The following is a 6,000-nucleotide window of genomic DNA, read 5'->3' on the forward strand; positions in this document are numbered from 1 at the left end:
CCTCATCAAAATTTCAGGCATGAGTTTTAGCATCCATTAATATTTCCTATTTAAATTATTACTATGATGGCTGCCAAATAGTGAATTTCTGATACCATAATTTCTTCTACATTTATTAGTAGGTATTCTAACGTAAAGAAAAAAGATTTCTCCTGTCCCCATTTATGTCTATTTCTAAATTTTTTATCAGTATAAATTAACTAATCCTATTTTATTTAATGAGTTATAATGCATTTATATCATTACTTATTTTGATGTGAAATTGTCCCATGTTTAACCAGTTCTTTAAGTATTTCCTAATTTCTAGCACAAAAAGAAATTCTAGGCTCATCAATTTCACATCCATATGAACACTGAAAAAAACAGAGAAAGAAAGAAAATGAATATAGACCATTTCAATCTTTAACAAAGTTAACTTACCACTATAGTAGGAAAGCTATTCAGTGTAAGTCTATTACATAAATGTTAAACAACAACTGCAAATTAAAAAAAACTTTATTAAAAGAGAAAGAAAATTTTTATTAAAAGTTTAAAATTCGGTAAAAAAAAAAAAAGCTACAATTATTACAAATGTACACACCACACACTTCTCTCTCTCTGCTGAACTCAAAATTCAAAATAAATATAACAGAAAATGTGAGCAACATCAGAAACTAGTTTCTACCTGAACTGAATGCAGAGTGCCCTCTAGAGGCATCATTTAGTCAATGCAATATTTCCAACTGCAAATGAACCTGTTTATAATATAGCTCTGTACAAAGTTTTCAGAAGCACTTCTCATTCAATACGTAGGTTTACTCTACGCATACTAATAACTCATAATGATTTGATTCAGTGTATTATGTACCACCTCTAACAAAACTAATGCAAGGGATCCAACAAAATGTGGCTCTCACTTTATCAGCTAGACAAGAGAATTGAGACACATGATCACAAGATAAGACATCAAATTGTCAGTTTGTGACTTTTGGTGAAGCTATTACCAAATCTGAGATCTCCCAAAAATTTTATGCAGAAGAAATGTCTCCATAATTTATTCCATTATTTCCTCACCATCCATAGACGAATCAGCTGTAGATTCAGCTTGCAAACTGCCTCACTTGGCTCTGTACTTTTATGTACTGCTGCAAACTTCAAAACTGCTGGTGAATTAAAATCGAGAACTGTAGTCACATCTTGAAATGAAACTCCAACACAGATGTGAAAAATTCTCATTTAAACTGATATCGTTTAAATAAGTATTACTTAAAGATCAAGTAAATAGAAAGGTAAGCTACTTCTCCTATTATAAAATTTTTATACAGCTCTCAAGTATATGGGGGTCCAAATTACTTAATACTTCAGCTATAGTTATTAAAAGTATCACTTTCTCACCTTCTTTGCAATAATTTAAAATAATTTGAATAAAATTATTTTACCAATGGCTGTTCCTTAAAAAAGTCCTTTCAAATATTTGTCCCAATGAAATTCAGCTATAACAATATAGATTTGAGTTAAGAGAATACTTTTAAGATAATATTGTTTTATTTGATCATATGTTTTACCTAAATATATAGTCAATATTAAACAGCAATGAGATACTAGGGAAAATATTATAATTAGACTTCCAAAGTTTAGCCTTCCAACGTTCCTAGAGAATGTCACAACTTGGTATTGTGTAAAGAAGAGATACATTTTGATAAATTAAAGGAAAACTATAGTTGACACCAAAATGTGGTTATATCAGATGAGTGTAACCAGATCTAATTTATCTACTTTGCTTTTTTGATATAGATACAATTGTAAAATATATAACTTAATGTTCCTGTTGAAATGCTTATTTCCAAATACAGTGTAGGGGAGGAAAATTCTTGAATGGGCTCTGCAAGAAAAGACAGCTTAATAGGAGAAAATCACACAAACAAGTTTTGGTGACATGGGAGCCTAAAAGGTTAGGAAATGAAGACCCAAAGAAATGGCAAAACCTAGTATACAATGGTTTTATACTAAATTGATCAAAGAAAGACAATTAGGGAAAAGTAACTGAAACATATGACGAGGCTAAAGGAAGATAAGAATTATTTTAACAAGGTCTGTTTGTGCAGATTTCTCTTTGTCTTAATTTCCCATCCTTGATAAGAATGCTTCTTTCTTCCTAGTATAGGGGGACATCTTTCACAAGGGAGTTTTATCTCCTGTTTTCAGGAAGAAAAAGGGGAGATCAGAATGCTTTTTTCTGTATCTGCTGTTTTTCAAGTATCTTTTGTTCAAAATAATCCTTATGCTTAAGTGGCATATTTTGGGCTGGCATTCTCTGCCATCATTCAACATTCACAATAAAATATATAACTTTGCTCTGTGTGTATAGCTAGCTTAATTTTGTTTTCAATAAATCAGCATAAGCATACTTACTCTGCAGAGCAATGTGCAAAAGCTTTAACCACGTGATACAAACGCTAAAATGCCAAGGTTTTCTTGACCTTCAGGTCAAGCTTAACGTAACAGGCTTAACTTATTCACAATGCTGGTTGGGAATTATGTTTCCTATCACCTGAATCTTTAAGAGTATTCACTTTTTATAGTCTCTGCTTCTTCAAAAGAATGGAATTTTAAGTAAATAAAGAAGAACCTTCATGATAGTCTGCCATATTCAAAAGAAATAGTAACAAAAACACCAAGGAATCTATCCCCTATTGACCCATAAAGCTCTCAAGCTATGTCCCTCCTGTATCCCTGTTAGAGGATACAGGTTGTGTGTTTTCAACCCCATAATAAATAGTAGGGAGAGTAGCAATATTTGCATGACTTCTTCGTCTTTCTGCTGTTCCTCCAACAGGGTCCCTGCTCCCTGGAGTAGAGAAACTCACATCCTAACAAACCTTGGTGTTCCAGGCTCAGTCTATCCAGCAGATCTAAGATCTAAAAACGGTGTCATTTTTCTCTCAATAAAAACTCAGAAAACTTGTTAGGAGAGGAGAGAATCATGCTTACTGCTTGCCCTCGGACAAGATTTTATCCTGACTTATATTTCTTCTCAAGCATCAACCTGACTACAGGTTTGATTCCAGGGAATTTGGAAGGACTCCACAACTCCGAAATCCCTCCAGAACGCTGCTTGCTGATGCCTAAAGCTCTATGGTTTGTAGCAGGAAGTTGTGTGCCCTGTTACAATCTCCATAGCTGTTAGGACTTTGTCACCTCCTTCTCCCAGAGGCTGACTACTGAGATGAGGAGGGAAGAAATCATATAGATCCCATGGAGAGAACGCATCTAGAGAGAACAGATGAGCAGCCTACACGTGACTTTTTAATACAAGCGCCCCGTCCTTCAGGACTACCTGGCATCCTTGTTGACCTCAGACCTAGTTGTTCTTGACTATCTGTTCTCTTGTCAAACATTTCATAATCACTCTGAGACTCTGGAGTTACAATGATAAGCAAGCCAAACCCGTGCCTGCCTCCAGGAGTTTCTAATCTAATGGAGGATACATGTGAGTAAACATGCAATCAAGTGTAATAAGCTGCCTAATGTAGGAAATACACGTTGCTATGGAAATACATAGTTGGAACCTCTCATGCAATCTAGGGTCTTGTCACGCTCCCATACTTAAGGTGAGAACTGTACAATGGCTAACATTCAGCCAGACAAAAAGGCCAAGGTTTGCATGTATCACAATATCTCCTGTCGAAAGAGTGTGTATTTATAGACGCTGTATCCTGTCTCATCTGTTGCTCTGCCCTTGTGAACAAGAATGTTTTACTGGTGCAGAATAGTTCCAGTAAGATGGCCAAACCTCAGCTCCGCAGGATAGGAAGATGTGGTTTCTACAGAACTATGCTCACCTGTAACCTTTCGCTGTCTGAACAGCACCTGCAGCTGTACCTTATCTCCACTCCAATCTGGCTCCTCTGTCCAGGCGTTCCTCCAGGGAGCAGCCACAAGAGGTTTGGCTGGGGTATGTGGCATCAGTTCAGCGACCTGGCACATCACAAAAAGCAGAGAGGAGATAAATAGGGATCCAACCAAGAATGCAGATAGAGGGCAGTAACAGAGTCCATGTTTATAAGAAACATCCCGATCCTCCAGGCTTTTGTTTCAGACATGCAAAGACCATTTTTAGATATTTATTTAAATTATTAAGCCACATAGCCTTGGGTTGAACTCTAGAAATATTCACTCTTGCCCGAGGCCGATGCTACTCTGAAAATTTTGTGAGCAAATCTTTTCTCTTCCATTATCTCTTTAAGCCACAACTGTTAAAGCTCTCAATTACGAAATAATTAAGACACCATGACTTGTGGATCTAAAGCACATTTACACAGAGTAACTTCTTCATTGAGCAGTTTGTTTCTCCCCCTTATAGCCAGTAGCACACTCAGACTACTAATCACAATAACAAAAAGTAAAACCTAAAAGTCACGGGAAAAGAAAAAGTTCCCATTTTCTTCATTGTTTTGGATTCGTTATGGTAGGTCTTTTCCTTCTCTGTGTTTCTTGCCTAGAGAAGTTCCTTTAGCAGTTGTTGTAGAGCTGGTTTGGTAGTGCTGAACTCTCTCAGCTTTTGCTTGTCTGTAAAGGTTTTAATTTCTCCATCAAATCTGAATGAGATCCCTGCTGGGTAGAGTAATCTTGGTTGCAGGTTTTTCTCCTTCATCACTTTAAATATGTCCTGCCAGTCCCTTCTGGCTTGCAGAGTTTCTGCTGAAAGATCAGCTGTTAACCTTATGGGGATTCCCTTGTGTGTTATTTGTTGTTTTTCCCTTGCTGCTTTTAATATGTTTTCTTTGTATTTAATTTTTGAGTTTGATTAATATGTGTCTTGGCATATTTCTCCTTGGATTTATCCTGTATGGGACTCTCTGTGCTTCCTGAACTTGATTAACTATTTCCTTTCCTGTATTAGGGAAGTTTTCAACTATAATCTCTTCAAATATTTTCTCAGCCCCTTTCTTTTTCTCTTCTTCTTCTGCAACCCCTGTAATTCGAATGTTGGTGCATTTAATGTTGTCCTAGAGGTCTCTGAGACTGTCCTCAGCTTTTTTCATTCTTTTTTCTTTATTCTGCTCTGCAGTAGTTATTTCCACTATTTTATCTTCCTGGTCACGTATCCGTTCTTCTGTCTCAGTTATTCTGCTACTGATCCCATCTAGAGTCTTTTTCATTTCATTCATTGTGTTGTTCATCATTGTTTCATCTTTAGTTCTTCTAGGTCCTTGTTAAACGTTTCTTGCATTTTCTCTATTCTATTTCCAAGATTTTGGATCAGCTTTACTATCATTATTCTGAATTCTTTTCAGGTAGACTGCCTATTTCCTCTTCATTTGTTAGGTCTGGTGGGTTTCTATCTTGCTCCTTCATCTGCTGTGTGTTTTTCTGTCTTCTCATTTTGCGTATCTTACTGTGTTTGGGGTCTCCTTTTTGCAGGCTGCACGTTCATAGTTACTGTTGTTTTTGGTGTCTGTCCCCAGTGGTTAAGGTTGGTTCAGTGGGTTGTGTAGGTTTCCTGGTGGAGGGGACTAGTGCCTGTGTTCTGGTGGATGAGGCTGGATCTTGTCTTTCTGGTGGGCAGGTCCATATCTGGTGGTGTGTTTTGGGGTGTCTGTGGACTTATTATGATTTTAGGAAGCCTCTCTGCTAATGGGTGGGGTTGTGTTCCTGTCTTGCTAGTTGTTTGGCATAGGATGTCCAGCACTGTGGCTTGCTGGTCGTTGAGTGAAGCTGGGTGCTGGTGTTGAGATGGAGATCTCTGGGAGATTTTCGCCATTTGATATTATGTGGAGCTGGGAGGTATCTTGTGGACCAGTGTCCTGAAGTTGGTTCTCCCACCTCAGAGGTACAGCACTGACTCCTGGCTGCAATACCAAGAGCCTTTCATCCACACAGCTCAGAATAAAAGTGAGAAAAAGTAGAAAGAAAGAATTAGTAGAAGTAGAAAGAAAGAAAGAAAGAAAGGAGGGAGGGAGGGAGGGAGGAAGGGAGGAAGGAAGGAGGGAAGGAAGGAAAGAAAGAAAGAAGATAAAG

At 37.3% G+C, this 6,000-nt stretch overlaps 1 long non-coding RNA gene across 3 annotated transcripts in view; it reads right to left on the bottom strand.

Moving 5' to 3' along the window:
• Nucleotides 1-4,427, bottom strand: part of LOC116754625 — a 29,441-nt gene extending 25,014 nt beyond the window's left edge. For 2 of the 3 annotated variants that reach the window (XR_004350106.1, XR_004350104.1), the window contains exon 1: nt 3,822-4,406. This is a non-coding gene — a long non-coding RNA (uncharacterized LOC116754625). Of the gene's footprint in view, nt 1-3,821 lie in introns of all 3 variants that reach the window. The other variant, XR_004350105.1, reaches the window with a different exon arrangement.
• Nucleotides 4,428-6,000: the final 1,573 nt, after the last annotated feature.

The sequence above is a fragment of the Phocoena sinus genome, chromosome 5, assembly GCF_008692025.1.
Source record: "Phocoena sinus isolate mPhoSin1 chromosome 5, mPhoSin1.pri, whole genome shotgun sequence".
Lineage (NCBI taxonomy): Eukaryota > Metazoa > Chordata > Mammalia > Artiodactyla > Phocoenidae > Phocoena > Phocoena sinus.